The sequence below is a fragment of the Phragmites australis genome, chromosome 5 (assembly GCF_958298935.1).
Source record: "Phragmites australis chromosome 5, lpPhrAust1.1, whole genome shotgun sequence".
Classification (NCBI taxonomy): domain Eukaryota; kingdom Viridiplantae; phylum Streptophyta; class Magnoliopsida; order Poales; family Poaceae; genus Phragmites; species Phragmites australis.
The window spans coordinates 1,566,589-1,580,574 of record NC_084925.1 but is presented as its reverse complement, the minus strand read 5'-3'; the positions used below and the strand labels follow the sequence as shown (position 1 = coordinate 1,580,574).

Genomic DNA, 13,986 nt, shown 5'->3' with positions numbered 1-13,986 from the left:
AGTGAAATATCATCATCGACTAGTTGATTTTATTTTATTTTATTTTTGCTTCTTTGAGATGGGAAGTTGAGGGCTTTCAATTCATGCCGATGGCTGTTCCCTCATTCAGAAGCGAGTTAACTAATTACTATTTGTCGCCCTCTGCACTCAACCCTACTATCGGTAGAGCTAAATATCAACTCATATTTGTCGTCGTTTATAGTAAGCTCTTTTGAAGACTCAGAGAAGAAAACCAGGAATATATATTCAGAAAAAGAAGCCCTGAAAAAGCAAAGCCAGACGCAGAGGAGGAGCGGCACATGCTCTCCCTGACGGCTGGGGCCCACCTCCCCCACCCTAATATGCTCGCTCGGATCCCCCACTCCCCAACTATAAAACCCCCCCTCGTCGTCGCCCTCCACCACCAGCAGCAGCCCATCATCAGCAAGCAGCAGACGCCGTGGCTTCCACGCCTCCTCCCGCAGCAGCCCCATGCCCATCCGAGGGATCCGGAACGCGCCCCTCCGCCGCAGCGCCGCCTCGGGCTCGCTTGGTGCAGATCGGGACCCGCCGCCCGCGCCGCCGGGACGGATCCCGCCTTGCACCAAGTGAATCGGAGCCGGCGCAGCGATACAGCCCCGCCGCCCGCCCCTCCCCCACGCGTCGTCTGTACGGACGCCAGCCGCCGCCCTTTGCTCTTAATTACCGAGCCGTAACCTGCTGTTGCTTGCTTTGGTAGGATCAGGCTGCCGATTAATTGCTGTGATTTTGTATGGCCGTGTAAGTTCATAGGTGGTGTGCGGATCTCCGGCCGGATTTAGCAATTTAGATCTGGATCTGGCGCGCTATTTTGGTAGATTACTCTGTTGGATCGGATGCTGTCCCCCTAATTAAGCAAGATCCATCCTTTTAGTAGAGTACTTAGCGGCTTACTTAGTAAGGCGATTTCTGTCCATCAAGTTTGCATCTTTTGTGATGTTTTATGGTACCAGGGGAGGATTGGATCCGTGTGTGGGGTGGGATGCAGCAGGTCAAATTGGCTGATCATGACTCCAATCTTCTCTTCACGGTTGCCGGAACGCTATGTGTAGATTGGATTTGGAAGTTTAATTTACTGCGGAAAAATAATTGATCTGGTTGTTATTTGACTGCCGCTATTACTACTAGGGATATATAAGTTCTGTAATCTAGGAATTATGGTCTGGCGGGCGTGTTAAATGCTTTACTGAGCGCATCTGCTGCAGTCTGTAGAGTGGTCTCTGTGACAGATGCTAATTCTGGAAATTTTGCAAGCAATATGTTGCTGCATAGCTTTGTTTTTGGCAAAATTTGGTTGGCCGATTTTAAGAGTATCTTCTTTGTTAGTGGTTGCGCGCATGAGAGATCCATAAGAGGCTTGTTCTAAGGGGGAAACTTAAGTATATGTCAGTATCAAACAGGTTATTTGATTTAGATTTCTTTTTTTCCCCTTCTAAAAGCTTATTAGCCTACTCCACAAGACTGAATTAGGTTGACATGGCCTAATAAGGTTGGATGTACACGAAGATGAAATTTCACATGCAACCAAAGGCCGAAATAAAAGATCTTTAACCTTGAGCCCCAAATATAAGTGCAGCAAGTGATTCAAGCCTTTTTTCATGGGGTTTGTGCCGTTGTGGTGCTTACACGTTTACAACTTTTTATTGTTGCTTCTTGGTTGTCTAGTCACAAGCTAATTTTCTCTAGTACTTGTTTGATTTGCTATTACCCTTGTTGGTTTTGTTGTAACCTATTAATTTGGAATCTTAAGTAGTGGTTAAAAATTGCAATTCCCATGACTCAACCAATTATTCAACCTCCTGGAAATGTAGACCTAAAGCCAGCTGCTACTCTAAATAAGCTAAGCCTAGCAAGGCTTGCTTGAAATTAATTTGCCACCCCTAAACTAGGGTTATTAGTTTTAGGTGCTTAAGTGCTTGAAGTAAAAACTATTTTCATGGTTTATAACTTTATTTATTGAGCTAGGTGATTGAGTTTTCGGCCATGTATGCTACTACGGTGTCTGATAACGTAATGAATGCACATGTTGTTTAACAGTACCTTTCCCTACTATGTTAAATTCAATTTGAAGGTTTACTCTATTTTCTTGGTAGTTTGTCACAAGTATAAAGTATTATCATGGGTTCATCTGACAATACCAATTTTAATCTGGATGACATGTCAAAACACCTCATTTTCTACGGGAAAGATACCAGTTTTATTCTGGAGAACATTTCAGAGCAGCTATGATGTACATATTGGATCAATGACTCGATGAGATTGCTTGATTTTTTTTAAGTCGTTTTTTATGCTTGATGGTTATGAATCCGCATCAATTTCTATATTTGGGAAATATATGGAGTTGATTTTTCTGGATGTATGTTGTGATCTGCTTTGCTTGAAATGGTATATCGAGACTAAATTACTGATAAATGAATAAGCATCTAGATTTGGTTGTACTGTAGGGCCATTGATTGGTCTAGTTGTGTAGGTAGCTTGCTAGATGAACCTTTTTCAATAAACTTGACTGTTATCCACGACATCCTATGTGATATAATGTTTAGTGGAATCTTGTTTGGATGAACCGTAGAGCCTAGAGTCATGGAGAAATTGTTGTAACTACTTAGCACCTAGAAAAAAAAAACGTTTTCAGGGCAAACTGGGATCTGGCTCGTTCTGGTTTTCGCTTGGAAACACCACCCGGTTTCCAGCCTTGCAAACCGGTCAGTTTGGTATGTGAATTTTTTTTAAAAAAAATTGTAAGATTTAAATTTTGAAATAGATATTAGGATAGGAGTACCTGTAGTCTCACTGGTTTGGCTGAAAAAGCGGAGGTGACCGGCTAGTCACCACCAGTTTCTTGAACCTGGTAGCAGCATGCTTAAGATTTAAGCTAAGACTCACATGACTGAGGTTCCAGTTGTCGAATCAGTATCATTACAGAAATAACAAAGTGCTGTTTCTATTGAAACAGATCCATATGCTGGAAGGTGGAAGCATATTGCACCCTTTTCCCCTTCAAATATAATATTTTTAACTACTATTTATATTGAAAAATTTCAACCGTATAATCTGCTAACTTTCCAAACATCACCCGTGCATGATTTTGAGCATACTATAGTTGGTGATTTGTAATGCCCAAGTGGGTTTTGAGTTCCTTTTAAAAAAGGAGTCAGTCATTAGGTGTCTAGGAATATATGCTCGGGGATCAAGATTCTTTTTCCATCAGGAAGAGGGAGAAGAGACAAAGTAGCCGATTGGCACTAGCTGGTGGTCCATGGCTGGCATTTGAACTTGTTCCAGTTAAAGTGGATTCCCTTCATTTTTTGAGCTGGAGCTGATCAGTGAGGTGTAGTAGTTTTTAGTGGTTGGAATATTCCGCTAAAGCGACGACAGGTCCAGGAGAACATGTTCTGAAAAGCTGTCAAGGAATATAAATATCTGAATCTGACGCTCCTGGATTGATTTGAATGAAGGAGCAGAGCATGGTGGAATTCCAGCACTGGGTAGATGGTACTGAGGTCCAGTACGGTCGTGGTAAAGATTTTGCAGCCGCAAAATCTTCAAAACCACCATGTTAGAGATCATATATAAGGATGAAACAAAAGAAACACAAAATCTTCAAAACCACCATGTTAGGATCTGACATGGTGGTTTTGAAGATATTGCGGCAGCAGATCACATGCTTTAATTTTGTTGAATTATGATGAAATGGTATTTGTATTCTTCAGAAGATTGAAATCAACATCCTGCATTCCTGCCTACTTGTAGCATTACACGTCTTGTATCAATTTCATGCGGCACTAGGAGCATGTTTGGCCCAGCTTGAGTAGAGTAGGGGGTCGGTCGGTGGGAGGCGCGAATGTTCCTCCACCACCAAGGTTTGAGTCTCTTCGGCTCGGATTCATCTGTCTGTCATCTTAATAATGAATTGATATGTAGTTCTAAATCTGTTGCTGTTACCTGTTTATCAAGGGCCAGTGGGGATCTGGATCTCGCGGCCTGTTGATCTACTGTGGTTACAGCTGAATCATCACCCTGGACATAGTACAAAACCAGAAACCAGTTGGGGGGAATGAATACATGACGACTTGACAAGGACGCGGTACTTGATTAATCTGTGTGCATCAAACATGGTGGGCTCTCGTGGTCAGTTTGATTTAGCTGGTGTCCTTTGGCCAGCACATGAAAAGGCTGAGCTGCAGCAGCAGCTGCTGCTCGTGCTCATCAGGCATGGTCCCCCTGCCTCTCAGCATGCTGTCACTCTCCATCCATTCCGAGCTGTAAATTCTCTGGGAAATTATCTTCAGAGATGGTGTTGTTTTCTTTCCCCGTTGCATTGTTGTGCTGGATTCATGGATGGTGTGTAAACTGTTGCAAGCGCCAGCATATGCTCACTATCTTATGTTCATCCTGCGCAGAGGCTGTGTTAGCTTGTAAGAATACAGATCTATATATTTTCCAGGTAGCTAGGTAGATTAGGAGCTTTTAGTACTGGGTTACTTGCACTTGTGTTCCTTTTATCTTGACTTCGCTGGCAAGTTCCAGTAAAAACTCTGATCAATGGTCGGTTTGTATATAAAAATGTTGCTAAGTTAACATCTTATTTCAAATTTACAATGAAATGACCTGGCTCCTTTGATAGAAAACTTCAGGCTCCGCTGGAACAGCTGTTCTGGAGTAAACAATTCTCAGATTGCAGGCCTGATTCACGTTCCTGATTAAAAAAATAGAAGGTACGGAGTAGATTGCATCTCGCGGCGACTCATTTGGCTTCCTAGGCGAGTGAGCAAACGAGACCCAACAAAACTAGAACTTGTGAAGCAGTTCATGTAATCATCGAAAAACCAGTTCATGACATGGCCATGGGTGTTTATCAGTTCACGTAATGCTAAACTTGTGAAGAAGTACATGTAATCGTCCAAAAACCAGTTCATGACATGGCCATGGGTGTTTATCAGTTCACGTAATGCTAAACTTGTGAAGAAGTTCATGTAATCGTCCAAAAACCAATTCATTACACGGTCATGGGTGTTTATCAGTTCATGTAATGCTAGACTTGTGAAGAAGTTCATGTAATCGTCCAAAAACCAATTCATTACATGGCCGTGGGTGTTTATCAGTTCATGTAATGCTAAACTTGTGAAGAAGTTCATGTAATCGTCCAAAAACCAATTCATTACATGGCCGTGGGTGTTCGTCAGTTCATGTAATCGTCCAAAACCCAGTTCATGGCATGGCCATGGGTGTTTATCAGTTCATGTAATGCTAAACTTGTGAAGAAGTTCGTGTATTCGTTTAAAAACCAATTCATTACATGGCCATGGGTGTTTATCAGTTCATGTAATGCTAAACTTGCTAAAAAGTTCATGTAATCGTCCAAAAACCAGTTCATGATCTATTCTCCAACAAAGGGACGCTCGTGCTCTGGATTTGCAGAGCGCATTTGCATCAACAACCATAAAGGAGGAGAGAACTGGTGCAGGCTTATGCATGTGTTTTAGGGCCCCCAGCTGCCAGCTTCACGGGCTGTACAAAATCTGCACCGGAAACTGATGATAACACAACACGGATGCGATACAACAGCAACCTTTGATCCGACCGCTCGTCTTCCATCAGATGGCTCTGGCACGTTTCACATTTCTCATCAGACTGCTTGCTCACTGATTCAGCTTGCTGAAATCCTCGGAGAACAAAACATGACAGGAATATTTGTGCATTTCATCTTGTAATGCTAAACTTTGCTGAAATCTTCTACCATACAACACATTGCATTTCCATGAACAATCTTGCTGAACTATCTCCCTTCGTTCATTACTATTGCCACTTACGGTATGCTATCTTATCTTTTGTAGCACAAGCTACATAAACAGCTGCACTGCAACCTGCTAAATTCTTGGGAGTAAGGAGCAAAAAGGCACAAATAGCTGACATGTGGGAATCAATTGCCTGCTAGTAGAACAGAACCTAACAATAATCAGGCTGCGAATCAGAATATTTGCTACGTGCTTCAACAGTGTCTGAAATCCAAACACAGGCTTCTTTCTTTCGCCGTAGGGAAGACATTGCCAATGATACTCAACCCTCTCCGTTCTGGGGAGCCTCCCCTGCAGATAAACCATTCATATAGTTATTGACTAAATCCTCTCAGGACGTGTGTAGAGGTAACTTGTCAAGGTAGCACAAATGATGGAAAATAATCACCCTAATGAAAATTCGTTTCTTTCTTGGAACCACTCCATTCACGTTCTGAATGTAATAACAGGGAAAAACTTCTTATTCAATTAAACAACGTGTAATATGTCCATACTGTTGTTCGCACAGCATTTATAATCCCCAATGGTAGTTTAAGGCTGGGATTTCACTTACGGCCTAACCAAACACTGCACTACAGCCTCCCCCCCCCCCCCCCCCACCATAAGAAATCACAAAATTACACCATAGCAACCTTAATTAGAAGTACAAGAAGCCTCAAACAGATTGTTCCAGTCATGAATCGTTTATATGCCGATAAGAATATATGCTAAATGCTACTCTGAGAAAGTTTCAAAATGACATAAAGTGGTACTAACCATGCATACACTTGATGAAGCTACGAAGCTCTGAAAAGCAAGCGTCTCGCTGCAAAAGGAATGGAGGTTGCTGACGGTATGCAAAGAACGAGGCATGATGACAATCAGGATCATTTCTAGGCTTCGCTGTGTCAAGGATCTGAGAATACATCTCACCATCAAGACATGGAAGAGCATTTTCTATATATAGAGACAACCCATGGTCCCATGCTGCATTCATTACCTGCGGGGAGTTTGTGTGTAGCCACACTAGCCCAATAAAATACATGAAACATGAAACGTGTCTAGAAAGGACTTTTTAACATCTCACCTGCCAGGTCAAACCTTCTGGATCTGCAAATGCTTCATCATTCTCCTGAACTGTAAATTCTGGTCCATAACAAACAAGCTTAAGAATTACAGAGTGCCTCTTGAGCATTCTGAAAACTGGAGAGTATCCATCTCTGTTTGAAGGATTGTAGAACCCTGCCGTAAGCTCTGCAGCATGGCTAGCAGTTCTGTACCACCAATAGATAGAGGGAATCTGATGAAAGAGGTTTGTCTTGTTATGGAACAGTCAAAAAGGCAAGCAAAGGTTGCAAAATGTGTGGAACAACTGTGCTGGACTTATAAATGCAGTATATTGAATATTAGAAGCTTTCAGGGAAAGCATCAGGTTCATGCACACTGATGATTTCACAAGTTTACTCGAGACTAACAGATTCAGTTTCTTATCAGTCTGTGAACTAGTTCCACTGACAGTTTCCTTCAATCTAATGAATAGCATTCTCAAGCTAAAGATTTCAGGAATTAGAAGGTGACAAAATGGTGCTTCAGAGTCCAAACAATAACTCTAAGGACCAGCATTACACACCTTGACAACTATTTCCGCTCCATCAAATGCAAGGGTAGCAAGCGAGAGCACCTGATCCACATGATCTATGAGGACTCCAGAATACCATTTAAGGAAAAAGCGATCATAGTAGCTGTCATAATCACCCCCATCACAAAAAAAGCCAGTTTCATGTGGTCTTGAATTATAATAGCCAGCATTATCAGGTCCATGAGCCCAAAATAAATGGACCCATGAAAGAGCTGATTGCCTTAGGTTCTTTTGCATGTACCTGTCATAACACTGTCAACGATGCAAATCAACGAAAGAAATGCAGCCGATGTATTTGATATAAAATGATGATGTCATATGCAGGCAGCACTATTACACATCAGAGATATGATCTCACTCTTTTGGATTCTTGTAGTAACCCAAGAGTTAAATTCAAGTCATACCCCAAGCAATATAATCTGGTTAATAAATCAGAAAGATAGAGACAGTGGCATTATATAACTACCAAATCTGTTGCAGTCTTCCAGAACCTGTTTTGGAGCATGAAATGTGGTTTTCTGACATGTTTTAAGAAATTTCTTGGGAGGTACACTTTTTCATCCTAACGCCAGAACTCAAAGTTCCTTGTAAGCCACAGCAGCTTAAGCATAGCATACCCCATGCTCACCATGGTGTATGCAACACAAGCCACATTGGTATTTAATAATTATGACACATATTGAATGCTAATAGACTTTGTTCAAGACAGAAAGAAATCCTACTTATACTACAATGAAACCTTGCAGTGTTCACACTTATCATGTTCAATTAATAGAATGAAGAGGTTCCGAAGGGGAAAAATGAAACTGGCATATTATTCCTAAAAGAACTCCCTTGCAAATTTAAACTTGGAATTTAAGTACAAGTAAATACCTGAAACTCACCAATACCAGGATATTTCCATCCCATTCTTTCTGGGCATGAAGGGTATCTTAGCTCCCCTGAAGCACCCAATCCAATTTCGATAGCAGAAATGAGACCCTCTTAAGATAGGTTCCTGAATTCCATATGGAAGCTCCTCATGAAATCAAAATAGACCTGTAGACAATCCCATTAAGCCTCGGTATACTAGTTCTTCCTTCAATTAGAGTATGAGATAAACAAAAGATGAATAGAAGATATCATAAAAGCTTAATGTAAGGAGAATGACCGCTCCTATTTCTTATAATAAATACAGATGCTAAAGAAAACAACAAAGAGAGAAGAAAATTTACCAAGGATGACCCAATACCTGAATGCCGGTTCGCCCTCAAAGGACCCGTTCTTTGTCAATTCCCCAGGAAAGGCATTCGGTTTTTCTCCAACCTTCACGATCCGCGAAAAATATATCTTGGTTCTCTTTTGCAATTTCCACAATCCACTTTGGGAGAGAGATTAAAACATCACCAAATCCAGTCTCTCCAGACCCATGAAATGACAATACAACCTTAAAGACGTTTGTTGAAGAAGACTCATTAGTTAATGTAAGTCAGGTCTGATAAAATGGAGAAACGGTAAAGTTTACCAAATTTTTTAAAGGATGCCAAATATTTTTTTTTTGCAGTATTGAATGATGCTTTTAATTGGAAAAACATTATATAAACTCAGAAAAGGTTAAGTTCTGTTACTTCCTTGACTTCGAGGGTCATAATTCTTAGGAAAGTTCTTATTATGCCAGGAGAATTAAAGTCCCTTCTGTTTCCATAGTTTGTTTAGAATTCATCCGTATATAGGAGTTAGGACATCAAGCATAGACTGCCAATGATACAACCACTCATCCTTCACAATATCTGGATGCCTTCTGTCCAGATAGATGCTTTATATATCCAAGGAAACTTCAGAACCGGTACTAATAAAAAAGTAGATTTAGACAGGTATGCCTAACCTGAACTTTCAGCTTGAACTCTTTAATTATACCAAAAAGGTCCCTGTAGCCGGACCACTCATACTTGCGAGGAGTCCAGGTTTCCACAATCCCCCACCAACAATCAACAACAACCCCATCCACATTCGAAGACTTCAGACGCCTTAGTTCAGTGCGTACAGCCTATGGGTCAACCAATTGGCAGTGACTATTGATAATGCCCATCTGCAGTAAACAGAAACACCACTCAAGTAGGGTATGGTAGATAGGTCATAAATATGGAAAAAATGGGAATATATGGCTGACAGAAAAGTAACGCTGGCCTTCTAGTCCTCATGATTTAATTTAAAAGCGTGTGAACTGAACAAGGATGGAACTACATATGAGATAATGGCGAGCCATCTTAATAGAGCACTTATGAACTTTGGTGCTACATTACAAACTCAAGCTACACATCTGTCTGAGCACGAGATGAGTCACAACCAGTAGCAAATCCAGTAAAAAAAATCCCAACTCTGGCCGTGCAATATCAGTGTTACCTGGACACCCGTGTCCAAATGTATTTGCCGAATCGGACACCCCGAATCCGAGTCGGATTCCGACACCCGTGTCCGTGTCCAGGTAACACTGCGCAATATAAATGCAGTTTCCAACCATTTTATATATAGAAAATGTTAGGTCAAAAAAGTAAACAAATTGACACACCAGATTATCATATTAGACATCAAATCAAGAAGTTTGCCAGGAACTTACAGGCAGAGAGGCCTAGACTGGTATATATGGAGTTCTGGTGCAATCACCCGCCAACACTGTTGATGATCTCATTAACTGCTGAAGATTCAACAATCAGAGAAACACTGTCTAGTCTCTAAAAATGATAGAGTGCTACAGAAATTGTTGTATGATGCGACTAGAATGCTATTGCAAGCTGGAACTAGAACAATGCAAACGCTGATATGGCCACAACCGTGGTTGACAAATGAGGGGAACACATAGGCCTTGAGTTATTATAGCAGGAGCGATAGACCCTGAGGTCCTAATAGCAAGAATGCAGGATGTCGTTTTATGTCAAATCAACTATTGTTTTCTAGTGACATACTGGCATGTGAGATATACTTGAGGTACAAAAGCTGTTACTTGAGTTACACAAAAGATGAGGTTGAGTGTCTCGTAATGGCAAGTACTGTAGAGACTACGCAGCAGCATAATGGGCTTATTCCAATGCAAGATGTAGCTCACCGGATCATTGTCCATACTATGCAGAGCATTGACTGAACATGAATTCCCATAGTACCCGTTCTTTATGCTTTGATCAGCCACCACAACTGAGTCCAAGGACGATGGCGACAGACTGTCATCTGTATGTAGGACAGAAGCCTGAGAATCTAATGGCGTTCCGATGACATAACTGTTCAGAGTGTTGGTCAAAGTTGGGGTTTCAACAGAAGTAACATGAGACGTTCCCTGCTGCAAATAACACCGACAATGATAGTTAGGAGAGCAATGCTAAAGCTCTCTTGCAAAACCTATGCATTGGCGTCACATAGGAAACTAATGCAATGCTAGAATTAGTATGCGGAAAGCGCAAATCCGAAGTAATTAGGAAGTCCAAAGTAAACTAAAAGTTGCAAGCATCTTAGTAACAGAGGCGAACATCGAAAAAAGAACAAAAAGTAACAGAGGCAAAGAAGAAGAGTTGGGAGAGGGCGCACGGACCAGTAGCGGAGGAGGAGGGAGAAGCGGTTGGGACGAGGAGCGGAAGGTGGTGCCGTCGGGGTGCACGGTCCATCCGGCGGCGTGGGCGAGGGCGGCGAGGATGTCGTTCATGTCGGCGCGGGCGGGGAGCGGGAAGTTGCCGTGCTGCCGCAGCCCGGCGAGCATGCGGCTGGTGATGGCACGCCGGTGCCGCTCCCGCAGCTTCGTCCGCTCCTTCTCCCGCTCGCGCCGCCGCGGTGGAGTCGCCTCGGCGGAGGGGGCTGTGGCGGTGGCGGAGGCGAAGCCGCGCGGGCGGCGGTGCGGCGGCGTGGGAGGCGAGGTGGTCGCCTCCTCGTCCCGCGGCGGCTGGTGCGGGTGCTGGTATTAGTGTTTTGCAGCTAAAACATAAATATTGAACGTGATAACGTAAGAATAAACTCAAGATACAAATATGTGTACGCGTCGTGTGTCACAGAACAAATACGTTGAGCGATACTGTAATTTGATTTTAAATTAGATTAAAAAATTAAGAGATTATTCACTAATTTTTTTATTTATTTTTATTAGTAAAATGATTTTGTCGTTCTTAACGGGATAATAAGGTTGGAGAACTTAAAAGTTAATAAAGTATTTGAATTTTAGATATTTTTATTAAATAGGATGAGAAACATGACACCGTAACTCACTTGTGTTTTATATATACTGCCGTGGATCAATTTACCACGTGTTCACTCGATTATGGCCGTGGATTTCCCATCGAACGGCATACGCCGTATCTATGGGAGGAGAGAGGAATTTTTTTTAGCCTTTTTTAAATTAATATTTTAATAATAGCTTGTCGGGACTTATATTTTCAGAAACTGGCCCTTTTTATCGCGCCACAGGCTTTAGCGTGACTGACCACTCCGTCACGCCAAAGAGCCTGGCGTGACTCCCGTGCCACGTCGGCGGGCGGTCCGCCCCGTGCCACGTGGCCGTGCCGATGTGGCAGCCTGAGTCGCGCCAGAGCGCGTGACGCGACTGGAGTCGCGCCAGACCGCATGGCGCGACAGAGGCCCATACAGGCGCGCGGCTGTGTCCCCTCTGTCACGCCAAGAGCGCTGGCGCGACTCCAGTCACGCCAACCCCTTTGGCGTGACAGAGGAGTATACAGGCCCGGCGCCGGCCCCTTCTCCCGCATGCAGCAGAGGCAGAGGCAGGCAGTAGAGGCAGAACCCCAAAACCCCGCTGGTGCCTTCTCTCTGCATTCCCACCGATTTGGTGGCCGAATAGGAAGGGATTTGAGCGGGAAAACTCGAAGAAAGGTATCTCATCCAATCCCTCCATTTTTTTTCGGTTAAATCGGTTTGCATTGCAACTTTTTGGGTTGTTAGGGTTTAGAACTTGATTCGGTTGATTTACGAAATTTCAACGTTTCGCTCTAGATCGGTGGTCATATATCGTGTTATGTACGTATACCAACGCATATCTATCGTGTAGATTTTGTTGCATGCAATCGGTTGAGCGTAGGAAATTGAAATTCGTATATATATACGAAATGTATATGAGCAACGCAAGTTTTTGCATTTGTGAGATGATTTGTAGTCGAATTGAAATGAATAATGAGTAGCTTCGATATTCATGCAGTTTATCGGTATGACGTCGAATTTATGGCGCAAGCAAAAGTGGGCACATATCGATAAGAAGTATCCCGATGTGAGTTGCAAAGATGCTCCCATTCCCCCCGCCCTCCCCGTCCCGACTTGTGACTGTGGTAAGCGAGCCATGGTTCTTCAGTCGCTACACGAAGATACTGCCGGTCGGGCTTACTACCTGTGCTCGGATTATCGTGTGTGTGTATTTTTGTTAAAGATAATGGTAGAAGCAAATGGCAATACTTTTGCATACGTGACGTTTTAATAATTTGTAGGAGTGGGAGATGTGCTATTTCTTCCAATGGATAGATGGGCCTGATATGTATGATCAGAGGATTCTGCAGGTGAAACGGTTTAGTCAGTATTCGAAGCCATTTGACAAGTTTGTTCGTTGGGTCCCCCCACCACCAAATCCGCCAAAATTGACGGATAAAGAGAAGTGGCAATTGAATAGTATACGTGTTGCGGATCCTCCGTTGTACAATTGCGGAAAGCGAAGCGTACTTTGTGAATCTTCTGAGGGGTCGCCTTACTTTCGTTGCAAAGGGATGACAAGGGTAAGAAATGTGCAGGAGTCCTTGTTTACGATATGAATGCGGAAGAGTATTGTATTATGTAACATGTATATCGAATTGTAATGCAGCACCATGGTGTAACATGTGGCTTCCGGGATCCATTGTACGGACCTGATGGTCTATGGAAAGATGAAGTGAAGAGGAAAAGAGTTACATAACCTTGTGCCCCAAGAAAGTGCCCTTGTGGTGTGAATGCGAATCACGGGATAGTGCCATCGGAACTTGGAGTGGGGTACTACTGCGGACATGTGGTCGGCAATGATATGGTTGGTTAATGAGTAGTATTTATATTCAATGTTGCGCTATCGTATTTTTAATTGTTGTGCATATCTATTTTCTTAAGCAGAGAACGCGGAAATGTTCGTGGGAGGAGTACCTCGATAAAGGAGCGGTTGATCATGACATTGCATGGCGAAGTAAGCGTCCTCCAAACGTGCTGTCAAGCTATTTGGAGAACAGGAAGAAAGAAACTCGTGATTACTACCGTGCTTTGTATCCCCCCATCAGAAGTACTACCATGGCGGGTAAAGATGTTTCGGCTACAGAGGTGGAAATAGAGACAATGAAGGCGCTTGTTGGTAATTTACTCGTGGTTATCCCAGACGACGATGACGACAAGGTGTTATATGATGGGCTAGACGATTAGACCTAGCAGCACAAATTGTCTTATGTCACCTACTTATGAACGTGATATGTAATCATCGTCGACGAGCAATGAATATTTGTAAGTCGGACTTAAATTTAATATGGCAACAACATTGCTCATTTTCGGGTCTAATGTGGTAATGGATTTTGTAGTATTAGTTTC

The 13,986-nt window shown here is 42.8% G+C and overlaps 1 long non-coding RNA gene and 1 pseudogene across 1 annotated transcript; one reads left to right on the top strand and one right to left on the bottom strand.

Moving 5' to 3' along the window:
* The first annotated feature begins 394 nt into the window (after positions 1-394).
* Positions 395-4,603, top strand: LOC133918295 (uncharacterized). The gene is made up of 2 exons (XR_009909738.1): positions 395-3,878; positions 3,973-4,603. It is a non-coding gene; the product is annotated as an uncharacterized LOC133918295 (long non-coding RNA).
* A 687-nt stretch (positions 4,604-5,290) lies between these two features.
* On the bottom strand, positions 5,291-12,216 carry LOC133917298 (beta-amylase 8-like; annotated as a pseudogene).
* Positions 12,217-13,986: the final 1,770 nt, after the last annotated feature.